At 42.7% G+C, this 26,548-nt stretch overlaps 1 long non-coding RNA gene across 1 annotated transcript in view; it reads left to right on the top strand.

The window, feature by feature from the left end:
* The window catches only part of LOC134480390 (uncharacterized), a 62,968-nt gene that overhangs the window by 28,699 nt on the left and 7,721 nt on the right, over positions 1 to 26,548 (top strand). The window contains exon 2 of the long non-coding RNA XR_010054816.1: positions 25,204 to 25,269. This is a non-coding gene — a long non-coding RNA (uncharacterized LOC134480390). The remainder of the gene's footprint in view (positions 1 to 25,203; positions 25,270 to 26,548) is intronic.

Below are 26,548 nucleotides of genomic sequence, written 5' to 3'. Positions count from 1 at the left end.
TTGTTGATCCCACCTCAGAGGATTCCCAGAATACAGGACTGTTCCTGTCTTAGGTTGTCCTGTCTTCTAGGATTTTACCTGTTATTTACTGCCAGCACTCAAAGAGATATCACTCTGGAAGCAGGTTACACAAGGGGGAGATGTGGAACAGCCTACGTGGTGGTCTCATGAATCTCTGCCATCCAAACTTTGATCACTTTTTGGGGGACCTCAATCAGGAGTTTTGAGAGCCATCAGCACCTAGAGGATCATCTTATTTATGGAGCACTGCCTGGGAATATGCTGTGCGAGACACTTAAACAAAATAATTATCTGTATGACAATTCCTCCCATCACAGCATAAGTGGCTATCCACGAGGGGTCAAACAGCCTCTTAATATTGTCCCACACTTTCTCCAAGAATCCGGCATCTAGGGGGAACACAGATACCCTGGCTGCATCGATTTTGGCTATGTTCTTTCTTAACAGCACAGAATAGTTAAAGAATTTATCTGACCAGGTACCTTCAAGATACTGAGACAACTGTTGTTGGGCTTCAGTGGTATTATTTACCTGGTAAGGGATTAGGCAGGATTGAGTGAAACCTGGGATCGAAGGCCCATAGAGACATGTCCCTAACAAGGGCCAACTCTTCTGCCAGTAAGTCAATCTGTTTTAAAATGTGGATGGCTTGATAAAGAGGTTGATTTAGTACCTCCTGTGTCTGCAGCACCTCAGCTTAGAGACTACAGCATTGACAGCCTCCACCATAGTGGCTGTCTGGGTCAAGGCAACAGCAGCTGTTGTTGGCCCTGCAATGCCTACAGTGATGGCTGCAGTGATGGCAGCTGTATTACTAAAATCCCTCTTTCCCTGGTGTAGGGGTTGTGAGTGAGTCTGGGCCATCAGAGTGACAGTGTGAAAGTCAGTGGCATTTACCACAAGCATCCCACCAGCAGAAGATCAGGAGACACTTCTCATTAAAGCAGTTAAGGCTGTCTCTGACAATGGAGGTATTAATGACCAGGAAGTAAAAAGGGAAACCGGATACAGACAGAGGTAGCTTTCCAGCCAACCTGGCTGCCACATTCATGGGGTTGCCCCAGTCCACATTTTTGCTGACTGGTTTATATGGAAATAAGTCCCCTTAAAGAGACATCCACCTTTTAAGAGACTAAGGGGACGTAAATCAAGCCAACTAGAGGGGCTACGTAAATCCCTATTGTTCATAATGGGGCCATATCAGAATCTATTGGGATCCCTGTTAACATAGGGAGTGATATTGGAAGCATCCTGTGAGGTGAAGCTCCACATGACAAGTGTGAGCTTAGATGACAATATTGGGTAGTCCCTGGCAAATCTTACACCTAGCACAGGCTGACAGTGTTCCCAAGAGATAGGAAGTCCCACGAAAGTGGGCATTTGAGGGACCCTTGGACAGCAAGGCAGGGGTAGGCGTGATATGCGTGGGGGATCCTTTGGGGATTTGTAATCAGTAAGGGGAACATGAAGTTCCATGCCTAACATGGTGCCACAGGTTAGATTACCACGGAAGTCCCCTGTGGTCACAGTGTGTAGCTGGATACAAGGGCCGATGAAGGAAACATTGGTGGTAAAGCAGAGAACTTCCTCTGTGGGCCAGGTGCCTTCTAATCATCGTGTAGTAGTTAGTGACTCAGTCCATGAAGGGCAAACCTAAACGTACATTGGAAGAGAAAAGAACAGGGTAGGCTGGGGAGTTAACTGCTACAGGGAAAAGAATGGGAGCAAGGGCACCAAAGCCCAGAGCTCAGTGGCTCTCCCAGGCTGAAAAAAAAATAATAAACACAGTTGCCACACCCACTCCGGTGGAGTCTGTGTGACCTGAAGCTCTTGTGCTTCATCTCTATCCAGAACAGAGGCCTGTGCCTGGAATGGCTCGGCCTCCTGGAGGCCCTGCAGTCTCCCTACAAATAGAGGATGACTGGGGTCTATGCTTGCAGTGGAGGTGCCTTCTATGTTCTGGTCTTGGTGATCTTAGCAACTTTAAGCCTGTCAACAATATCTGATTTTAAGAATAGAGCAGTGTGGGAAGATGGTCATGTACCTTTAGATGTCTCAGGAACTGAAAGTTCAGAGACAGAAACATCTCACACCATCCTGATCCTGATGAACTCAACGGCTTCGATGAATTCAACTGCTGCACCCGTTAGCTCCCAGCAAATAGGAAAGAAATTAATTGCAGTTACTAACAACATGACTGTTCCAGAAAAGTCTTTCCCTCCTTTTGGATAAGTTTTGTTTAGCATGATTCAAAACAGTAACGATTCTTTTAGAAAGATCATAGACAAGTTCCAACAAGTTGAACAAACTTATCAAGAGTTAACTATGGTTACAAAAGTTTCCTTACTAATCCGAGGGGCCATAAATATAGAGTTTAAACTTTATTATGACAAAGGTAAATGATGAGTGCATACCTGGTGCCCACAAGTCTGGCAATATACCTGCAGTTTTCTAAACTATTGTTTGCGGCTGAGAATTGTTTCCTAGACTGTACGTTCTGCTTTCCTCCTTGCAAGGGACATTGGTGGGGTGATGAATAAGAGCTGGATGACTGACAATTATGATGCACCTGTTCTAACTGCTTAAATCTATGCCAAGAAGTAAAGCTTTTTGCAGCAGCACACACCTCGTGTGTCTGTCTGTCACGCCGAATCCATTCTCTAACTGAAATCCAAGCCTTGGTCCCTCTGCTAACACACTCCCCTGGGTGATCTGCGGCAGTTGAGTTCAAAGCCAGCCCAAGTTACATCAGACTTCTCCCCAAACGAATTGAATGTCACCAGAACATACTCTTAGAAATGGTTCTGGTCGGGGAGGTAGATCAGCTGGTAATACACTTGCTTACCATGTACAAAGCCCTGGCTTCCATACTAAAAATTAGCATTAATATGAGAACATTTCCATGTTTAATCCCTGCACCATTTAAAACGTATCCACAGGGCAGTGAGGATAGAGGTCATTCCTTTATTATTCTGGCCGTTTACCTGAGGATCTGGTCCCCAGCTTTCTCAAGCTTACATGCTTGTAGTTGATGATCAGGTCTGGGACAGTGAGTTTTTCTGGAGTCCGTATATAGTCAGCACAGAAGTTAACCAAGCAAAGCACCATGAGACACAACACAAAGAGCTTGCCTTGCAAGCACAAAGACCTGAGTTGGATCCCCAGAATCCACATAAGAAGAAGCATAGTGGCCCATGGCTGTAAACTCAGTGCTGGGGAGACAGCCAGGTGGTTCCCTAGTGTGCACTGCAGCCTGCCTAATTGTTGAGGTTCCAGGTAAAAGTGCAACTGCGTCTTGAGGGGTGGCACCTGACTGAGGTTGGCCTCTGGTCTCCACATGCACACACATGTACACAAAAAGCTAGCACAACAGGATGATGGGTGACTTGCTTGGTTTCCCATCTTTTCTGACTAGGGACTTGCAACGGCCCAAACAAAGGGTAAGTTCGGAGAAGAGGTTAGTGGGCAGGAAAAATCAGTCAGAAAGGGCCTGGAGGAATAGAGAAAAGAGAGCAAGGAAGAGGACGTGGGGGCCAGGTAGAAAAGAAACCAGAGCAGTTCATCCTGACTAAACCTCAGTATGTCTCTGGAAACTTCAGGCTAAATTCCTTCTCTTTGTGGTCTCCAGACCGTCCTGGAGACTAGAAACTGATCCCAGTGGGATGCAAGTGAGCCTGAGCATGAGTTGCAGCGTTATGGTCCTTTACTTCCGGGGCGAGCCTTAGAGCCGTAGCACAGGCTGGCTCCCAGATCCATGCTCTTTCACGTTCCACTGTGTAGAAGAGCAAGAGCAAAGGGAGTCTGTGGGGAGGAAGCCAGAAGGAAAAGGCCTGTTTGCTTCGAAGCTGGGAGAGCAAAGCGGTCAGCCTTTGCCTTCTAAGGGCAAAGGCTCTTGACTTTTCCCCCACGTGCTTCGATTCTCTGCCATCGACTGAGCTTTTCTCTGTGTGTGTGTTGTACACGAAGCCTGGATTCATAGATACCTTGGCTCAGATCACACGGTGTGAACTGCGGTAGTGGGTTCCACAGGGCTCTCTCTGCAGGATTCCTCAGCAGGACGGCAGGGCACTGCGGCTGCTCCTGCAGCACTCAGGGCTGCAATGGCTTCCAGGGAAATCCTGGCGATACTGCCTCGCGACTGCACTAAGCACACACATACGATGAACTTTAGTCACTCAATGTTAGACTCAGAATGAAGATGAGGGGAGGAAAACGGAAAGGCGTAATTTCATCCATCACTCCAGTGAGTGCTGCTGAACATCTGATACAAATCACAGACACCTACCTGCCTGCCGGACTAAGCTATTCATGACTAATTATAGTAACAGAAAAGAAAACGCTTTCTTTTAAAATTTTACCTGATACTTTTTTATTATACAGGGTTATATAAGGCCATTCATTTATTCAATTATATAAAGCATTTTGAATGTATTCTCCCCATCCCCCAATACCCTCCCCCTTCATCCCTTCTCCCTCCCATCAGTTCCCTTTGCTCCCTAGACGGTTATAGTGTGGGGAGGGGGAAGCTTGTAGAACGGATTTCAGCATGCCCACCTGAGAAATGGTGTATATGTATATGAGTATGTGTATATGTATAATATATATGGATATGTATATAATGTGTACATATATATATATATATATATATATATATATATATATGCACCGTGATTTTGTGAGTGTGCAGCCCCGAGTGCTGTGCGAGCAGCCACAGCACCCTGCACATGCATATATGTATATATGACTTTTATGTATTTATGTCTTTCTGAAACTGATATAATTCTGTCCCTATGATTACCTCCAGTCATATTCACTGAAATGGTTCCGTTTACCCTCTCCCTGTTCTAATTTTCCTTACTGGAGAGTGCCGAGGAGCCCATTTCCAGAGAGGACACTGGACGCCTTTCCTGACTCATCTCATTTTCAAAAGCCCTGTTGCTGCAACACCTGAGACACAGCCTGGGGGCTGATCCCCCCTCACTTCCACTCTAGCCATTCAGGACCCATGCTCAGGCTCATTCAGGAGTTTAGTGCCTGAAAAAGAGCTGCAGGTATGAGAACAGTAACTCCAGAGGAAGACCCGGCCTTTCCCTCTAAGCCTGGCAGTGCTGAAACCCATTCTACAGGCTTCCTCCCTGTGCTAATGTCCTCTTCCTATTTTTTCTACCCAGATGTCACACTTCTACTCCCTGAGGATGCACCCCAATACCATCTGTGTGAAAGTTCTTTAGCACTTTGGGGAGGGGAGAGGCTGGAACAGGATCAAACCGTCACCCTAATTATTCTCAACAGATATTAAAAGTGGGCAATGACCTCCCTCCCTCAGGAGTACCTTAGTGATTCCGTTAACGGAGCATTTTTTGGAACTCATGATCAGGTAAATCACATTTATAGTATGACCATAAAAAGAGATGTGAGGTGAGTTGGGGGAGGGGGGTTGTCAAGTGAAAGAAAATTCTCAAATGTGTCCATGCACAAAGTGTTGAATCCTAGTCCTTCAACATAGCTGCAGCCATTTTGTTCCATTCCTGCCAGCCATTTCATATTGTTACTAAAACAGAAAAATAGCTTGATTCACAGCAGGCTCAAACTGACCAAATGCCCTGTTATCTTCTGAGGTTTGTAAACCCTAAGAAATTTCATAACCAGAAGCTCCACTTGCGACCAATCAGAATGAAGGTTGGTTAGAACTGCTCTGTCTAGCTAGCCAAAGTACCTTGAGTCGGAGCCAACCATGGGTCAGCACTTCCTGCACCTGCACATGAGCTCATAATGGTTTTTGCCTCTATAAACTGGCCCTGGGAAACATGTGGGGTCTCGGTCAGCTCCCGAGTCCAGTCTATGGCCCTGATCAATCGGTCCTGGGTGAATACTCACTCAATGAATTGTCCCTCTCTGACTGAGATTGATGTATGTGTGATTTATGGGGTGACTTCTGAACCCCAACATTAAGGCTGCTTGGGGGGGGTTCATTTTCATTGGCTACAAAGTATCTAATTCTGCTGGTCTGGGCCTGAAAATGTGTTCTATAACAAACTCCCAGGCAATGCCCGGGTCTGGGAATCCCTTGTGAGAACTACTGGTCTAGAACAGCACCATTCAACAGGACTTTCAGTGATGGTAGAATTCATCTACATCTGACCATGTAATATAGTGGCCACTAGCCATGGGTGTCTACAGAACACTTGAAGAATGGCTAGTATAACAGACAGTTTAATTTATTTAACTTTTATTGATTTAATTTTAAATTTACATAGCTACATCTGGTTGTTGGTTTCAGTGTTAGACGGCTCAGGACTTGTTTCTTGCTATTTTCCCCCAACTCCAGACCAATTGGATCACAAACTGGACTTCAACAAGATGTCCAGGACACTGGGATGTATGCTTGATTTGAGAAACGGAAGTTTGGCAACCATTGTCTCCCTAGTGCTGAACTAAATTTCTTATACAACTGCTTATTCTGTTACTCATAGATATGCTATCTTAACCCTGGTATATGTGAAAATTGTCCTAATGTGGAAACAGTATTTATAAAGACAATCAAGTTAATACATTTAGTTAACATGGCCCGGTGTCTTAGGGTTACTACTACTATAACGAAACATACTAAAGTGCCAGATCCAATGTAGCCCCCCAAAATGCCAGTGCTCGTTACAATGTCCTAAATAGAATTCTGATCAGATAAACTGAAGGTTTGTTATTAGGTAAACAAAGCATAAATTCTTCATTCATTGGTGATATAAGGCAGGTTTCGATTTACCAGGAAATCAGTCTCAGATCTCATAGAGTGGGTTTCTGTTTACCAGGACCTCTCTTAATCCATCCTCAAAGGTCAAACTAACTCTAAGGGCATCTAGTTCCTGGTTAACCAGAACAGCCTGTATCTGGTCAAAGACCCCACCCTGTTGTCTTACAAAATCCCTTTGCTTTTCCATCATTTTGTTTCGCTCTTCCCCACAAGAGATAGCCTTGGTAATTTGATCTCCAATAAACTTTTCTACCCACAGAGTGGTCTAGACTGGTGGGTTCACTGCACCTCACACAAAGCAACTTGGGAAAGAAAGGGTGTATTTGGTGTATGTATCCATATCATTTATCGAGTCAGGATAAGAACTCAAACTAAACAGGAACCTGGAGGCAGGAGCTGACGCAGAGGCCATGGAGGAGTGCTGCTTACTGGCTTGTTTGTTCCTTATGACTTGCTCAGCCTGGAACCCAGAATCACCCAGCTCAGGGATGGCACCACTCACAACAGACTGGACCCTCTCACATTAATCACTAAGTAAGAAAAGGTGCTACAGACTTACTTATATAGCCCAATCTTAGGGAGGCGTTTTCTCAATTGAAGTCCCCTCCTCTCAGATGACAATAGTTTGTGTCAAGTCGACATGAAACTAACCAGCCACAGGCTCACATTACTTTTCTCATTGGCAAAATTGTAACATAATATCCAAGAGAAACAACTTAAGGAAGGATTTATTTGAGCTCATGGCTTTAAAAGGCACACTGTTGGGGCTGGAGAGATGGCCCAGTGGCTAAGAGCATTGGCTGTTCTTCTGGAGGTCCTGAGTTCAATTCCCAGCTCATGACCATCTATAAAGGGATCTGGTGCTGTCTTCTGGCATTCAGGTGTACGTGCAGTAGAGCACTCATATACATAAAATAAATTAATTAATTTTAAAAAATGGTACACTTTCTTAGTTAGGGTTTAACTGCTGTGAACAGACACCATGACCAATGCAATTCTTATAAGGACAACATTTAATTGAGGTTGTCTTACAGCGGGGGTGCAGTCCATTATCATCAAAGCAAGAGCATGGTGGCATTCAGATAGGCCTGGTGCAGGAGGAGCTGAGAGTTCTACATCTTTATCTGAAGGCCACTTGGAGAAGATTGATTTCCAGGCAGCTAAGATGAGGGTCCTAAAGACCCTCAGTGCCCACAGTGACACACTTCCTCCAACAAGGTCACACCCACTCCAACAAGACCATACCTCCAAATAGTGCCACTCCCTGGACCAAGCATATACAAACCACCACATACACGGTCCTATCAGAGAAGATCTTGTAAGGTTTATGGTAGCAGGAATCTGTCGCTGAGATATCTCGTATTTCAGGAGATTAAGAAGCAGAGAGTCTGAATCTAAGAGTAAGCTCACTTCTGCCTTACCCCTTTATATTTGGTCCAGTACCCTAACCCACAGAATTTGGTGCCAGCCAAATTTTGGGCAGGGGTTCTTCATAATTAATGTTCTCTAGAAAGGCCCTCATAGGCAGGCACTAATACTTAGGAGGGTCTTAATCCAATGGAGGTTTTCTATCATAATGCCTACTATAACATTGCTTATGGGAACTTTAGTCTGAGACATCCAGCAAGAACACAGTTATAGGACAGTGAAACTTTGACCCAATCAGCTGCAGGTTCAGAAATACTGAGGATCCATAGCCATCAAAAAGCTGGAAGCAGCAAGGAAGGATTCCCCTGCCGGTTTCCGAGTAGCCCTTGCCAATACCTTGAATTTGCACTTAGATCTACCTGAACTACGACACAATCCATTCCTGCCGTTTGAAGCCACTTAATTATGGAACTTTGTTTTGGTAGTCATGGGAAATGAACTAACCAACTTTCAATAAAACCTTACGTTCTCCTCTCAACAGGTAGGCACCACCATTTATTATACCAGTATGCTTCAAGGATCACAAGAAACATCAACAAGGAATAATCTTCGAGTGCCGCTGTCAAGTGACAGGAACCTCTTGGGACATACCACACTGTTATGTCAATGCTTTCCTGGAGAGATACGAGCAAATGTCTGTTCACTTTAGACAGGGTATCAATGATTTACAAGAGCAATGATTCCAACCAGGTCTAGCTTAATGAATCAATGAGTTTTTTTTGGCTTATCAGAGTATGGCTGATCCTTAAACAGCAGTATTACCACAAAAATCCCATCCTAACATCCAGCTCTCTCCAGACTTTCATAGATGGAGTCACCCTTTAGTTAATTTTCCACTTCCTATACACTCCGGCACCTCTAGGCAGCAAGTGAAGGTAGGGCAGAGCCGTAACATAGGAGAGGCAGGATGACATCCTAAGTGACAGTCTCAAGACTCTCCCCACCCTTTAGTCTCACTCCTTCTTGCTATGTGGGACTGTCAACAGCTGTTTTGGTTAAAACAGTGTGGTTGTGCTCAGAGGGCAGCATTTACCACATACCTCATAAACTACACACACCCGAAAAGTAGATATGAAAATAATTTTCGTGTTTACAAGTCCCATGCCTTTTTACATGTGCGTGCGCATACAAAATTGGCATTTGCTCTCATAACCTCCAAAAGCAGCAGTTATCCGCCTGCTCACAACCCCTTTGGAGGGCCGACCCTTTCACAAGGGTTGCATGTCAGGTATCCTGCACATCAGATACTTACATTACAACTCATAACAGTATCAAAATTACATTAATGAAGTAGCCACACAATGATTTGACGGTTGGGGATCACCATAACACGAGGAACTGTACTAAAGAGTTACAGTGTTGGGAAGGTCAAGAACCATTATCTTAAAGCGATACAGTCATTGGACTTTCCTAGTAGGTATGATATTTTTCATCGAAGAAATAAACTCTGCATTCTTTATAGTACTGGTATGTGGTACCTAATATAATGAACACATTGTGCAAATTCTTATTAATTTTTTTATTTAAAGATAAGAATGAAAAATTATATATGCTGATTGTCCTAATTAGAATTTCTGTCACTGTAGTGAAATACCATGAGTGAAAGCAAGTTGGGGACAAAGGGGTTTATTTGGGTTCTATATGGTAGTCTATCATATAGAAAGAAAGTCAGAGCCGGAACTCAAACAGAGCAGGAACCTGGAGGCAGAAACTGGTGCAGAAGCCGTGGACGGATGCTGCTTACTGGCTTGCTCCTCATGGCTTGCCCAGCCTGCTTTTTTAATAGAACTCAGGACCATGACAATAGGCTGGGTCCTCCCCAGTCAATAGATAATAAAGAAAATGCCCTACATCTGGATTTGATGGAGGCATTTTCCCAATTGAGCTTCCTTCCTTTCAGATGACTCTAGCTTGTGTCAAGCTGACAGAAAACTAGGCAGCACTCACAGACAGGTTGTTTACATTTGCTTTTCAAATACTTCGATCCATGTTTGATGGAACTGGTAGAGTAAAAGCTGTGTACGCGGAGGGCTGTGTTTGAGTGCGAGTGTGTGTGTGTGTGTGTGTGTGTGTGTGTGTGTGTGTGTGTGTGTATCCATTGTCAAGTTGATAGGATTTGGAATCTAGGTGATAGGGCTCCAGTTGAGTTTATAAGGGGGTTTCCAGGACATGTAGTGGAATTGAGAAGACCCACCCTGAATGAGAGATGCCTCATTCCAGGAAGTGGGGTCCTGGGCTTAATAAAAAGGAGGAAGTCAGCAGAGTGCCAGCATTTCTATCTCTGTCTCCTAACTGTAGATTCAATGTGGCCGGCTACCTAAGGTCCCGGCAGGCAGCCATGCCTTCTCTAACAAGGAGGAATTTATTTCTTCTTGAACAGCGAACTGAAATAAATCTACCCTTAAGTTTCTTTGGACAGGTATTTTGCCACAGCACCAGGAAAAGGAACTAAAAGAGCAGCGTATGTTGTGGGTGTGCTGGTTAGTCTTGTATCAACTTGACAAGAGCCAAGGTCACTGGAGAAGAAGGAGCTTCACTTGAGAAAATGTTCTCATTAGATTGAGCTGTAAGCAAGTCTGTGAGGCATTTTCTTGATTAATGGTTGATGTGGCAAGACGCCGCCCTCCAGAGGCAGTGTCGTCCTTGGGAAGTTGGTCCTGGGTAGTCTAAGAAAGCAGGCTGTCTGGGCAGTGTGGTGCATGCCCTTAATTCTAAGACTCCAGAGGCAGAAGCAGATGAAACTCTGTGACTCTGAGGCTAGCCAGGTCTACAGAAGAAGTCCCATGCTAGCTAGAGCTATGTAATAGAGAGATCTCATCTAGAAAAATACTTTTAAAGTGCATGCAAGCAAGGAGGCTAAGAAAGCCACGGGGAAATAAGGCATAAGCAGCATTCCTCCCTGGCTTCTGCTTAGTTCCTGCCTCCAGGCTCCTGTCTCAAGTTGCTGCTAGGACTTTTCATAATGATGGACTATGATTAGGATGTGTAAGCTAAAATACCCTTCAGCCCAGGTTTCTGCTCATATTGTTTTATCACAACCATAGACATCTAAGACAGGCAGAGAGGTGGCATTCAAGGGGAAGGGCTCACAGTTTATCCTTTCATATTTAACATTTCTGAATGTTAAGAACACACTATCTATATATCTATCCCAAAGACAATATAGATATCTTTAGTTGCTTATTATAATACTTTGCATTATGAGCTTTAAAAGTTCTAAATTTTTAAACAATTTTTTAAAGATGATGTTTTACTGCTGGCCTGAAACTTGATATGTAAACCAGGCTGGGATCTGTCTCTGCCTCCCAAGTGCTGGGATCAAAGGCGGGCATCACCATGCCCAGGATGATGTCATTTAATACTGATATTTCTGTTTAATTTTGTTCAAATGCTTGCCTATCGGAGAAAGCAGAGAGTGATGTCTTTTTTGTTATTGTTGTTATTTATTTATTTATTTATTTATTTATTATAAAATAAAGTTTATTCAGGGGCATGGAAAGGGGGATTGAGATGGGAGTAGAGGCTGAGAAAGAGAGGGGACAGAGAGAGGGGGGGGGAGGAGAGGCCAGCCAGAAACATGTCATGGGGCAGGGAGGGGGGAGGAGAAAGACTGAGAAAGAGGCCAGAGAGAAACAGAGGGGGGGTCAGAGAAAGAGAGAGAGAGAGAGAGAGAGAGAGAGAGAGAGAGAGAGAGAGAGAGAGAGAGAAGGATCAGTGTGTGAGAGTAATGGCTTTAAATTAATTGTTCTCTGTATTATAATGAAATATCTTTGTGCTTTTCCTTCCTTCCTCCCTCCCTCCCTCCCTCCCTCCCTTCCTCCCTTCCTTCTCTCCTTCCTTCTTTCTTTCCTTCTTTCCTTCCTTCCTTCTTTCCTCCCTCCCTCCCTCCCTCCCTCCCTCCCTTCCTTCCTTCCTTTGTTTTAATCTCATTTAGTTACTTTGAGTTTGGAGTCAGGATAGTCTCATTTGCTCAGAGTACTTTCTTCTACCTTTTCACTTTAATGTGAAGCGTCTGTTCAAGCTTCTTACCTGTCACGGAAAGATGGATTTTACTTCTTAACCTATTCATCCAACACATATCTTTTGTTGGGGGGAGTTGAGGTACTGACATTTAAAGCTACCACTGGTAGCTTGGTTACAGTCATTTTGTGGTTTGAGTTCTTGGTCATACTTTGTGATTCAGTAAATATAGTTTCATCTGTTTTCTTTTTACAGTCCCTTAGCTATGCCTCTCAGTCCTTTCTCCATTCTAAAGCAGTGTTCTCAATCTCTGGGTCAGAACCCCTCTGGGGTCACATATAATTTATCTTTTTTTTCAGTCTTTTTTATTTCTCCATCTTTATTAAACTGGGTATTTCTTATTTGTGTTTCAAATGTTATTCCCTTTCCCAGTTTCCATGCCAACATCCCCTCCCCCTCCCCTTCTATATGGATGTTCCTCCCAATCCTCCCCCCATTACTCTCCCCAAGAATCCCATTCACTGGGGTTCCAGCCTTGGCAGGACCCAGGGCTTCCCCTTCCACTGGTGCTCTTACTAGAATATTCATTGCTACCTATGAGGTCAGAGTCCAGGGTCAGTCCATGTATAGTCTTTAGGTAGTGGCTTAGTCCCTGGAAGCTCTGGTTGCTTGGCATTGTTGTTCATAAGGAGTCTCGAGCCCCTTCAAGCTCTTCCAGTTCTTTCTCTGATTCCTTCAACGGGGGTCCTATTCTCAGTTCAGTGGTTTGCTGCTGGCATTCGCCTCTGTATTTGCTGTATTCTGGCTGTGTCTCTCAGGAGCGATCTACATCCGGCTCCTGTTGGCCTGCACTTCTTTGCTTCATCCATCTTGTCTAATTGGGTGGCTGTATATGTATGGGCCACATGTAGGGCAGGCTCTGAATGGGTGTTACTTCAGTCTCTGTTTTAATCTTTGCCTCCCTATTCCCTCCCAAGGGTTTTCTTGTTCCCCATTTAAAGAAGGAGTGAAGCATTCACATTTTGATCATCCGTCTTGAGTTTCGTTTGTTCTAGGGATCTAGGGTAATTCAAGCATTTGGGCTAATAGCCACTTATCAATGAGTGCATACCATGTATGTCTTTCTGTGATTGGGTTAACTCACTCAGGATGATATTTTTCCAGTTCCAACCATTTGCCTATGAATTTCATAAAGTCATTGTTTTTGATAGCTGAGTAGTACTCCATTGTGTAGATGTACCACATTTTCTGTACCATTCCTCTGTTGAAGGGCATCTGGGTTCTTTCCAGCTTCTGACTATTATAAATAAGGCTGCGATGAACATAGTGGAGCATGTGTCTTTGTTATATGTTGGGGCATCTTTTGGGTATATGCCCAAGAGAGGTATAGCTGGGTCCTCAGGTAGTTCAATGTCCAATTTTCTGAGGAACCTCCAGATTGATTTCCAGAATGGTTGTACCAGTTTGCAATCCCACCAACAATGGAGGAGTGTTCCTCTTTCTCCACATCCTCACCAGCATCTGCTGTTGCCAGAGTTTTTGATTTTAGCTATTCTGACTGGTGTGAGGTGGAATCTCGGGGTTGTTTTGATTTGCATTTCCCTTATGACTAAAGATGTTGAACATTTCTTTAGGTGCTTCTCAGCCATTCGTCATTCCTCAGCTGTGAATTCTGTGTTTAGCTCTGAACCCCATTTTTTAATAGGGTTATTTGTCTCCCTGCCGTCTAACTTTATGAGTTCTTTGTATGTTTTTGGATATGAGCCCTCTATCAGTTGTAGGATTGGTAAAGATCTTTTCCCAATCTGTTGGTTGCTGTTTTGTCCTAACAACAGTGTCCTTTGCCTTACAGAAACTTTGTAGTTTTATGAGATCCCATTTGTCGTTTCTTGATCTTAGAGCATAAGCCATTCTCCAGTTCCCACGTGTTCAAGATTTTCCCCCACTTTTTCTTCTATTAGTTTTCATGTATCTGGTTTGATGTGGAGGTCCTTGATCCACTTGGACTTAATCTTTGTACAGGGTGATAAGAATGGATCGATCTGCATTCTTCTACATGTTGACCTCCAGTTGAACCAGCACCATTTGCTGAAAATGCTATCTTTTTTCCATTGGATGGTTTTGGCTCCTTTGTCAAAAATCAAGTGCCCATAGGTGTGTGGGTTCATTTCTGGGTTTTCAATTCTATTCCACTGGTCTATCTGCCTGTCTGTGTACCAATACCATGCAGTTTTTATCACTATTCCTCTGTAATACTGCTTGAGTTCAGGGATAGTGATTCCCCCTGAAGTCCTTTTATTGTTGAGGATAGTTTTGGCTATCCTGGGTTTTTTGTTATTCCAGATGAATTTGTAAATTGTTCTGTCTAACTCTATGAAGAATTGGATTGGAATTTTGATGGGGATTGCATTGAATCTGTAGATCGCTTTTGGTAAAATGGCCATTTTTACTATATTAATCCTGTCAATCCATGAGAATGGGAGATCTTTCCATCTTCTGAAATCTTCTTCAATTTCTTTCTTCAGAGGCTTGAAGTTCTTATCACACAGATCTTTCACTTGCTTGGTTAAAGTCACACCGAGGTATTTTATATTATTTGGGACTATTATGAAGGGTGTTGTTTCCCTAATTTCTTTCTCGGCTTGATTCTCTTTTGTGTAGAGGAAGGTATTGATTTATTTGAGTTAATTTTATACCCAGCCACTTTGCTGAAGGTGTTTATCAGCTTTAGTAGTTCTCTGGTGGAACTTTTGCGATCACTTAAATATACTATCATATCATCTGCAAACAGTGATATTTTGACTTCTTCCTTTCCAATCTGTATCCCTTTGATCTCCTTTTGTTGTCTGATTTCTCTGGCTAGGACTTCGAGAACTATATTGAATAAGTAGGGAGAGAGTGGGCAGCCTTGTCTAGTCCCTGATTTTAGTGGGATTGCTTCAAGTTTCTCTCCATTTAGTTTAATGTTAGCGACTGGTTTGCTGTATATGGCTTTTACTATGTTTAGGTATGGGCCTTGAATTCCTGTTCTTTCCAGGACTTTGATCACGAAGGGGTGTTGAATTTTATCAAATGCTTTCTCAGCATCTAGTGAAATGATCATGTGGTTTTTATCTATCAGGTTGCTTATATAGTGGATTACGTTGATGGGTTTCCATATATTAAACCATCCCTGCATACCTGGCATGAAGCCTACTTGATCATGATGGATGATTGTTTTGATGTGTTCTTGGATTTGGTTTGTAAGAATTTTATTGAGTATTTTTGTGTTGATATTCATAAGGGAAATTGGTCTGGTTCTCTTTCTTTGTTGGGTCTTTGTGTGGTTTAGGTCTAACAGTAATTGTGGCTTCATACAAGAAATTCAGTAGTGCTCCGTCTGTTTCAATTTTGTGGAATAGTTTGGATAGTATTGGTATTCTTCTATGAAGGTCTGATAGAAATCTGCACTGAACCCATCTGGACCTGGGCTCTTTTTGGTTGGGAGACTTTTAATGACTGCTTCTATTTCTTTGCAGTTATGGGGTTCTTTAAATCTGTTACTGATTTAACTTCAGTACCTGGTATCTGTCTAGGAAATTGTCCATTTCCTGAAGATTTTCAAGTTTTGTTGAATATAGGCTTTTGTAGTAGGATCTGATGATTTTTTGAATTTCCTCTGATTCTGTTGTTATGTCTCCCTTTTCATTTCTGATTTTGTTAATTTGGACACACTCTCTGTGTCCTCTGGTTAGTCTGGCTAAGGGTTTATCTATCTTGTTGATTTTCTCAAAGAACCAGCTTTTGGTTGTGTTGATTCTTTCTATGGTCCTTTTTGTTTCTACTTGGTTGATTTCAGCTCTGAGTTTGATTATTTCCTGCCTTCTACTCCTCCTGGGTGTATTTGCGTCTTTTTGTTCTAGAGCTTTTAGGTGTGCTGTCAAGCTGCTGACATATGCTCTTTCCTGTTTCTTTCTGCAGGCACTCAGCGCTATGAGTTTTCCTCTTAGCACAGCTTTCATTGTGTCCCATAAGTTTGGGTATGTTGTACCTTCATTTTCATTAAATTCTAAAAAGTTTTTAATTTCTTTATTTCTTCCTTTATCAGGTTATCATAGAGTAGAGCATTGTTCAATTTCCATGCATATGTGGGCATTCTTTCCTTATTGTTATTGAAGACCAGCTTTAGCCCATGGTGATCTGATAGGACGCATCGGACTATTTCTATCTTTCTGTATATGTTGAGTCCTGTTTCGTGACCAATTATATGGTCAGTTTTGGAGAAAGTACCATGAGGAGCTGAGAAGAAGGTATATCCTTTTGTTTTAGGATAGAATGTTCTATAAATATATGTTAAGTCCATTTGGTTCATGACTTCTCTTAGTCTGTCTATGTCTCTGTTTAATTTCTGTTTCCATTACCTGTCCATTGATGAGAGTGGGGTGTTGAAATCTCCTACTATTATTGTGTGAGGTGCAATGTGTGCTTTGAGCTTTAGTAAGGTTTCTTTTATGTATGTAGGTGCCCTTGTATTTGGAGCATAGATGTTTAGGATTGAGAGTTCATCTTGGTGGATTTTTCCTTTAATGAATATGAAGTGTCCTTCCTTATCTTTTTTGATGACTTTTGGTTGAAAATAGATTTTATTTGATGTTAGAATGGCTACTCCAGCTTGCTTCTTCAGACCATTTGCTTGGAAATTTGTTTTCCAGCCTTTTACTCTGAGGTAGTGTCTGTCTTTGTCTCTGAGGTGTGTTTCCTATAGGCAGCAAAGTTCTGGGTCCTTATTACGTATCCAGTTTGTTAATGTATGTCTTTTTATTGGGGAGTTGAGTCCATTGATGTTGAGAGATATTAAGGAATAGTGATTGTTGTTTCCTGTTATCTTCGTATTTGGAGGTCAGATTATATTTGTGTGCTTGTCTTCTCTTTATTTTGTTGCAAAACAATTAGTTTCTTGCTTTTTCTAGGGTGTAGTTGCCTCCTTGTGTTGGGCTTTACCATTTATTATCCTTTGTAGGGCTGGATTTGTGGAAAGATATTGTGTAAATTTGGTTTTGTCATGGAATATCTTGTTTTCTCCCTCTATGTTAATTGAGAGTTTTGCTGGATACTGTAACCTGGGCTGACATTTGTGTTCTCTTAGGGTCTGTATGACATCTGTCCACGATCTTCTGACCTTCATAGTCTCTGGTGAGAAGTCTGATGTAATTCTGATAGGTCTGCCTTTATATGTTACTTGACCTTTTTCACTTATTGCTTTTAATTTTCTTTGTTTGTTTTGTACATTTGGTGTTTTGACTACTATGTGACAGGAGGAGTTTCTTTTCTGGTCCAATCTATTTGGAGTTCTGTAGGCTTCTTGTATGTTTATGGGCATCTCTTTCTTTAGGTTAACAACTTTTTCTTCTATGATTTTGTTGAAGATATTTACTGGTCCTTTGAGTTGGGAGTCTTTACTCTCTTCTATACCTATTTTCCTTAGGTTTGATTTTCTCATTATGTCCTGGATTTCCTGTATGTTTTGGGCCAGTAGCTTTTTCCATTTTACATTATTTTTGACAGTTGTGTCAATGATTTCTTTGGGAACTTCTGCTCCTGAGATTCTCTCTTCTATCTCTTGTATTCTGTTGGTGATGCTTGTATCTACAGCTCCTTGTCTCTTCCTTTGGTTTTCTATATCCATGGTTGTCTCCCTTTGTGCTTTCTTTATTGTTTCTATTTCTATTTTCAATTCATTCACCTGTTTGATTGTGTTTTCCTGTAATTCTTTCAGGGATTTTTGTGTTTTCTCTCTAAGGCTTCTACTTGTTTACTTGTGTTTTCCTGCATTTCTCTAAGGAAGTTCTTTATGTCTTTCTTAAAGTCCTCCAGCATCATGATCATATGTGATTTTAAATCTACATCTGCTTTTCTGGTGTGTTCAAATATTCAGTGTTTGCTTTGGTGGGAGAATTGGGCTCCGATGATGCCATGTAGTCTTGTTTTCTGTTGCTTGGGTTCCTGCTATCAGGTTGTCTCTGGTGTTACCTTGCTCTGCTATTTCTGACAGTGGCTTGACCGTTATATAGGCCCGTGTGTCAGGAGTGCTGTAGACCTGTTTTCCTGGTTTCTTTCAGCCAGCTATGGGAACAGAGTGTTCTGCTTTCAGGTGTGTAGTCATTCCTGTGTACGGGCTTTTAACTGTTCCTGTGGGTATGTGTCCTGAGTCCACCAGGCAGGTCACTTGGAGCAGAAAAGTTGGTGTTACCTCTGGTCTGGGGCTAGGTTTCAGCTCTCCATGAGGACAACAACCAGAAGGGCCTGCCCTTCCTTCTCAATGGTCCCCGTGCACAGGGGGCCCAGATGGCTCTAGGCGTTTTCCTCTAGAGTCAGAAATGTGGGCAGAGAGTAGTCTCCTCTGGTTTCCCAGGTGCGTCTGCCCCTCTGAAGGTCTAGCTCTCCCTCCCATGGGATTTGAGTACAGGGAACTGTTGGACTGAGTCCTTTAGATCCAGGCACAGTCTGAACTGCAGGGCTCCTGCAGCTTGAGTGTTCCTACCTTCCTGTTCCCAGAGGCCCTATATAGTTTCCTCTTGGGCCAGGGATGTGGGCAAAGGTGAGCAGAAGTGGTGGTCTCTTCTGCCCTGCAGTCTCAGGAGTGCCCACACGTCTGGGCGATGAGCTCTCTCTCCCACAGGGTTTGGGAGCAGGGAGCTGTGGACATATCAGATATCTTATATATCAGATATTTGAATTATGATTCATAACAGTAGCAAAATTATAGTTATAAAGTAGCAGTGAAACAGTTTTACAGTTGGGAGTCACCACACTATGAGGAACAATATAAAAGGGTCATTAGGAAGAGAGAACCACTGGTATAAAGTATTACTTCCAGCATTCTCTGTAGAGCTGGCCTGGTAGTCATGAATTCTTTCAGCCTGATTGTATCATGGGAAGTTGGTCTTTGTTCTTCGTCTATTGTCAATAGTTTTGCTAGGTACATACGGTAGTTGAGGTTGACAGATATGGGCTTTTAGAATTAGGAATGCATAGTTCTGGGCTTGTCCAACTTTCAACATTTCCGTTGAGAAATCAGCTGTTATTCTGATGGGTTTTTATTGTTGTAAAAATATAAAAAATAAAATGCTGTCTCCTCCCCCACTCCCATAAGATCCAGCACCATAGTGTCCCAAGATATCTGGTAGACATCTTGCCAGAAACACACATTCCAATTCTGTGGCTGCCCAGACTAGCCAGCCCACACTCCCTTACACTTAAATCTGCACATGAAAGAACACATAACACAATAAGCTTTGATCCAATTGATATAATTGTCCACCTAAACATACAAAAAGTCCTGTACACATCCATCCCTTAAGAACATTTATAACAACCTATAAGGATACAGCATGGAATCTTAAGGTCAGTTTCCATGTTGTCTCCACCATGGCTTCTCTCCTTCCTCTCCTCTTCCGTTCCTGTCTCCTCCTCTTCCTTCAAACTTTTCCCCTGCCCATCCTTCCTTTTCATCCAATGATAGGCCTCATTCTATCTTGTACCTGCCTCACCTATGACATCATCCCAATTGCAGGTTTTCTTCTATATGTGACTTGGTTTTCCTCTGGAGGCTTCCAATACCCTTTCTTTGCTCTGTATATTTAGTGTTTTAACTTTGATGTGCACTGTAGAGTTCCTTTTCTAGTCTTTTCTACTTGGTGTCTGGCATATTTCCTATATCTGTGTGATTATGTCTTTCCCTAGTTTGGGGAATTTTCTTTTATGATCTTGTTAAAGGTATGGTCTGTGCCATTGACTTAGGATTCTCCTCCACTATCTATTTCTATAACTTAAAAGATTTGGTCTTTTTTTCCGAGACACAGATTCTCTGTGTAGTCTTACCTGACCTGGAACTTGCTCTGTAGACCAGGTTGGCCTTGAACTCACATATCTGCCCACTTCTGCTTCCAGGGTTTAAAAGACATGTACCAGCACAGCCTGGCTTTGTCCCAGAGTTCTTATGTGTTCTTTTTCAAAAGTTTTTTTTTTTTTTTTGGTGTTTTTCATTATCTTTGCTTGTGTGGTCTAATTTTTTTACTTTGAGTTTTGATAGTCTGTGTTCTACTTGATCCATTTTATTTATAAGGCTTTCCCCTGAGTTTTCTACTTGGATTATAGAGTTTTTCATTTATTTTTATTTCAGCTTGAGTTATTTGTAATATCTCTCCTTGTTGAGTTCTGTCTTCAGATCCTGAACTGCCTACATTATTTCATTCAGCCTTAGTTTTCTGTTTTCTTAGACTTCAGAAAGGTATTTATTCTTTTAAAGTCTACTGAGATGTTTGTTAGGCATCTGATTTAAACTCCTTCAATTCTTTGGTAAAACTTACGGTTGTTCATTTGAGTTCTATGTCCTGGGGTTCATTTAGATAATTTTCTGTGGAGACCATTCTACAGAGCTGATGGAATTTGGGAGTGACACACTGTCTTGACCCTTCACATTGCTTTTGTGATGAGACCTGGATATGTGGACTTCTTTTGTTGGTTGTGTGTCTGATGTGGATGCAGAAAATTGGGCTGGTTCAGGATGTGCAACCCAGCAACCCAGCCCTAAACCTGAAGACTAGGAAAGATGAAAACTGCCTACCTGAGATGTCCTGGTTATAGAATTTGGAGGTTGGGGAAGGTATAGTTCTTGGCCTTGGAAATTGAAATTTCAGAGAAGACAGTCATGCCCGCAACTACTGATGGTGGAGGTAGACCTCTATGATGACCATTAAAGGGCTATCACCACTCATTCCAGAGGAGTTTGGCCACATCTGCTTGGAAGAAAGGGAAATAGAAAAACAGATTCTGACTTCGCAAGGAGAAAAAATGTGTAGAGTTAATGAAAACCACTCAGGTCTTTTGGCAACAAAAAGCTTGTAAGCTACCAAGGAAATCAGCAATTTCCTTCAAAACTCCCAAGCAGTCTATTTGACTACAGGGCACCTTTTGTTTTTCAACTGATGGGAAGACTTTGGGATCTTTTCAGTCAACAATGACTAAATATCTATAAAAGCAACCACCCTGACCTTAGTTCTGTCTACTTAGAATAAGGTCAAAGAATTTTTTGAAAAGTCATTTCTTTGGATTAACTCCTTTAGCCTCCAGGTTTTAAGTTGGCAGCAGGAGGCATGTAAAGGTCTACTGAAATGGTTAACTTATTTGTTTAATTGAGGTCTAGTGGTTTTCAGTAAACAGATACTTAAAAGGAAGACAAAATTGAGATTTATCTAAAGGTAAAAGACAGTAAATGTTTAATTTTTTTTTTACTGGAGACCATATTTTTTTTACTTGACTAGTCCTGAACTGAACTCAAGGACAATCCTCCTGCCTTAGTTTCTTGGATACTGGAACTACAGGCACACAACATCACACCCAACGAAAGGCACACGTTCAAGTTACATAATTCTGGGAGCTTTGAAAAGCTGAGTACTTTTTATTGCAATTCCCACTGTTAGCTATTAGCATGCTGAATGGGGTATGGACTGAACAGGGAGTGGTGGGGAACACACAGTGCCACAGGGCAAATATCCAAGCAGAATTCACCCTTAACATACTTCTCCCTTTTCTATAGGGAGAAAATTACTTAAATAATCCTTATGCTATAGATGAGAAAACTCCAGCTTGGAGAGATAAGTCTTTGGGGCAGGGTCCCACATCAGAACGTTCAGGCTCCCTGCTGGACTCTCAGTCAAGAATCTCAACTACTCAGGAGAAGGAGAATTTGCCTCTTCTGTCTCCAACACAAGCTAATTTTGTGATTTGGGAAATTCATTCAGCCAGGTGGAGGTTTGTCTTAGTTTCATTTCCTGTTGTTAAAATAAAACACCCTAACAAAAGTATCTTTGGGGAGAGAGTTTATTTTGGCTCACTAGTTTATGGTTAGACCCCATGATGGTTTGAATATGCTTGGCCCAGGGAGTGGCACTATTAGGAGATATGGCCTTGTTGGAGTAGGTCTAACCTTGTTGGAGGATGTGTGTCAATGTAGGGTTGGGCTTTGAGACCCTCCTCCTAGGTACCTGAAAACAGTCTTCTCCTATTTGTTCCTAAGGAAAAAAGACATAGAACTCTCAGCTCCTCCAGCACTATGCCTGCCTGGATGCTGCCATGCTTCCCGCCATGATGATAATAGACTGAACCTTGGAACCTGTAAGCCAACCCCAATTAAATGCTGTACTTTATAAGAGTTGCTTTGGTCATGGTGTCTGTTCACAGCAACAGAAACTCTAATTAAGGCACAGCCATTCGTGGCAGGGGAAGTCAAGGCGACTAGCTAGAGCTCGAAGCTGCTAGGCACATCATACCCAAGCCCAGGAAATAAAACCATGAACACAAGCTGATGCCAAGTCCCCTTGACCATTAATACAGTCCAGGAGCCACCATCCAGAGAATAGTCAAGCCATAATTAAGACAGGGTTCCCACATCAATTAATGCTATCAAGATAATCCCCCATTGACATGCCCAGAGGGCCACCTCCCAGGTTATTCCAGGTCCCGCTAGGTTGTCCACTAATACTAATAACTATTACAGGCTTCATCTTTCTTATTTGTTTAAAGAGGAAGCTGGGGCAGCTGCCCCGCCCCCGATGCGTCTGGTCCCCACAGCTCACCCGTCAGAATTCACAGCGATGGATAAAATGTTCTGACTTAGTAGCCTTAGAGCTGAGTCTCAAAGCACCCAAGATTTCACAACAGCAAAACCAAACAAAAATCCAAGTACAAATGCCACACAGGCTTGCAAGCTGCTCAGCCTGCCCCCCAGCAAACTCTCCCCACCAGGAGCAGCTGGCACAGGAGGCCAGTACAATGCCATACAGTGGAGTTCAGGAGGCTAAAGAAACGAGTGGAGAGAAAATGTATTCAGCCTTAGTCCAGTAGGACAATGTGGCCACTGTCTTCTGTCTGGATTCTCTGGTTTTGTCACGTCTTAGAGGCCATGGAAAAAGAGATTGGCTGAGCTACAGTTTTGCTCTTGGCTCTGTGCTGGTCAGAGCATCCTACATCACATCGCCTCATTTGCTTCCTCCTCCCACTAGCTTCTCTTGACATTGAAAGTTCGCTATTGTCTGACCAACTAGGAGGGAAGGGCATCTTGTGAGCCTGACTGTTCTTCCTGCAGCAGGAAACTGACTTCCAAATTCTGTCTTTATCACCTAATGATTTTGCGGATCAGGGCCCTCTGTCACCTAAAGTTCACTTTCTGTGTAGGAATGAGAGATTATCGATAACTTTGAATGCTCATGTGAAGCTGGAGAATGACAGTGCACATAAGCACTGTAAGTCCCAAAACCTGGCTTTTAGGTGTTTTTTAAACGTACATGCATACATACATATATACATGCATACTTACATACATACTTATGGAGATACATACCTATAATTAACGTGTATGCATCTGTGTGGGTGCATGTAGGTACCTTCAGAGGCCAGAAGATTCCCTGGAGCTAAACGTAGGGGCAATGGTGAACCACGGACTGGGGTGCTGAAAACAGAACTTGGGTCTTCTGGAGGAGCAGCAAGGTCTTAACCACTGAATCATCTCTTCAGTGCATTCTTGGTTTATATTTACCTGCTGGCAAAAAAGGGAGAGTGAGACTGAGAGGGAGAGGGAGAGGGAGAGGGAGAGGGAGAGGGAGAGGGAGAGGGAGACGGAGGAAGGAAGAGAGAGAGAGAGAGAGAGAGAGAGAGAGAGAGAGAGAGAGAGAGAGAGAGAGAGGGAGGGAGACATACACATACAGAGAGAGAGAGAGAGAGAGAGAGAGAGAGAGAGAGAGAGAGAGAGATTATATTGGAACCATGGGTACAGATGAGGAAGGAGAGATCTAAGCAAGTGTATACAGCTGGCAATCTGTGGTGGGTGTATACAGCTAGCAAGCTAAGATTGGGAGTTATAGCTTTCTTCTCTGTTGCTATGATAACATACACTGACAGAAACAACCTATAAAAGAAAGATTATGGTTACTCATGGTTCTAGATAGACACAGTCCATTGTGGGGTGTGGGGGAAGACATGATAGCAGGCAGAGAAGTCATGGTGGCAAGAGCAGGAGTCTGGTCATATCACATTCACCCTTAGGAAGCAGAGAACATGAATGCATGCTATTGCCCAGATTCTGTTTTCTACTTATACCGCCTAGGATTCCAGCAGGGATGGTGCCGCCCACAGTACATGAGTGTTCTGGTTCCTCACTGTGTGCCTAGAGCCCCATATCTCCAGCAATTACAGATTCTGTGATGTTCATTAGTAACATTTTCATAAGGAATTAGCATGGCAGGGAGCTATTGGAATTTACCATTCAATTCAAGATTTTCATTCAAACTGCCTTAAAGATTCCCTACTCCCCTCAGCTCTCTTGACTGAGCCCAGTGTTCCAGAACTCAAGGTTCTCTAAGATTTCCAAGTGCAAGACTCTTGGGCTCTATTGGGTAGGTGACTTATAAGCTGCTGAAATCTCAGCTTGTGGGTTGTGACCCCATTGGGGGTTCGATCAACCCTTTCACAAGGATGTGACACATCAGATATCCTGCATATCAGATGTTTACATTATGATTCATAACAGTGGTAAAATTACAGTTATGAAGTACTGAAAATAATTTTATGGTTGGAGTCACCACAGCATGTATTAAAGGAACTGTAGGTAGGAAAGTTGAGAACCATGAACCTAGAGAAAGAAGTCTGGGAGTCCGGTAACTTCTTGCAGGGGTTTTCCAACCTCCCTCTAGGCTCCATCCTCCGTCTTCCAACCTTCAGAGGTAGGTGGTACCATCTGTGACTCTGCCTTGTTTTGTGTTGATGGTGCTAGTCACATTTTAATTTATTCAAGATAAAGAGTGTAACCTGGAATCAGGTCTTTCCTGGTTGAGTTCAAGTCAACCAAGGTTGAGCCTGTCGTCATTTTACAGCATTCTATAGGTAGCTATTTATTCTGGGTTTTTGAGGCATGGCCTTGGGTCTGATAGATAGTTTGGGATGGCCTTGGGTTCGATAGATAGCTGAGGATGACTTTGAACTCCTGATCTTCCTGCTTCTCACAAATACAGGCAGGCTCCACCATACCTGGCTTCTATGACTCAAGAGTCAAGACACAGAACTACTCAGTCAACACGGTGAGTGAGGCCTTGAAGCCATTCCTACCTTTCTCCCACACATGGTGCCTGTGAAGGCAAACGACAGGTACAGTCCAGCAGATTCCTGGGTTTGTACAGCTTAGGAGCTAAGAATGTTCCCCCCCACCCCCACAGTTTTAAATGATTAAAGAAAAAAAAGAATAATATTTTATGAAGACTGCATGACATTCAAAATTGCAACTGAGGGGATTTTAGCCTTGGACCAAGTTAAATGTTCCAGGGTGTGTAGAGTTGGAGGAAGGGAGACGTCTGAGGCACTGTGCTTCAAGATTAAATGTGCTCATTTAGTGCTAAGGAAGTAGACAGGTCAGTGGTGGCTTATCCCTATACCCGGGGGATCCTTTGCATAACAGATACTAGATTTTTGTTTGTTCGTTTTTGCTTCGTTTTGTTTTTTGAGGCAGGGGCTCATATAGCCCAGGTTAGCCTAAATAACCGAGGATGACCTTGAATTCCTGACCCTTCTGTCTCCACCTTCAGGATTTTGGGATTCCAAGGTATGTGCTAGCATTCCTGGCTAGGAGATAATTTATTATTGAATAGATATACAATTTGAATTTGTTTTGAGATTTTTTTTATGCTCAGTTACAACTTTCATTAAGTTTCCTGAGTGGTGATCTTCCACAGACCTTTTGGGAACAAAGTATAAATAAATAAGACTTAAATATACATATTTTAACGTCTAAGAAAAACCCCAGGAAACCAAACAAAATCTTAGAATAAATGCTATTGGATAAAGAGTAGGGTATGTCCTCAAAATATCAGATCTCAAAGTGTATTTTAAGTTTCAAAAGTCACAAGGTCTAGGCATTGTGACATTAAAAGCAAATCAGAAAATGCTTAGGAAATGGGAAAATGGCTCAGGGGATTAAGAAAGTGCTTACCATAGAGTCCTGACAGACTGAATTCCAATTGCTGGAACTCATATAAAAAGCAAGACGCAGTGGTGCACATCTATGCTGCTAGCGCCCTTGGGGAGAAAGCAAGATGGTGGGTTAAGATGGGCCAAGTACAGGCCAGCCTGGAGCATCCAAGTGTGGTAGCAGAAACAAGAGAGGCTCTGCCTAGAGATAGCATTCCATGACCTCTCAACAACACAGCTGCCTGCACAAGACAGTGTCAATCAATACGCCAATGTGGATGGGGGAAAGGGTCACAAATCCCCGCTCCCAGACGAAATAGCTACAATCAGACAATGGCTACTGAGGGAAAGTTAGGTTTTCTTTAGGGATGAGCCCCCTGGTAGGTTACCTAAGCC

Source organism: Rattus norvegicus, chromosome 9, assembly GCF_036323735.1.
Source record: "Rattus norvegicus strain BN/NHsdMcwi chromosome 9, GRCr8, whole genome shotgun sequence".
Lineage (NCBI taxonomy): Eukaryota > Metazoa > Chordata > Mammalia > Rodentia > Muridae > Rattus > Rattus norvegicus.
This window is presented reverse-complemented; position numbering and strand designations above follow the sequence as displayed.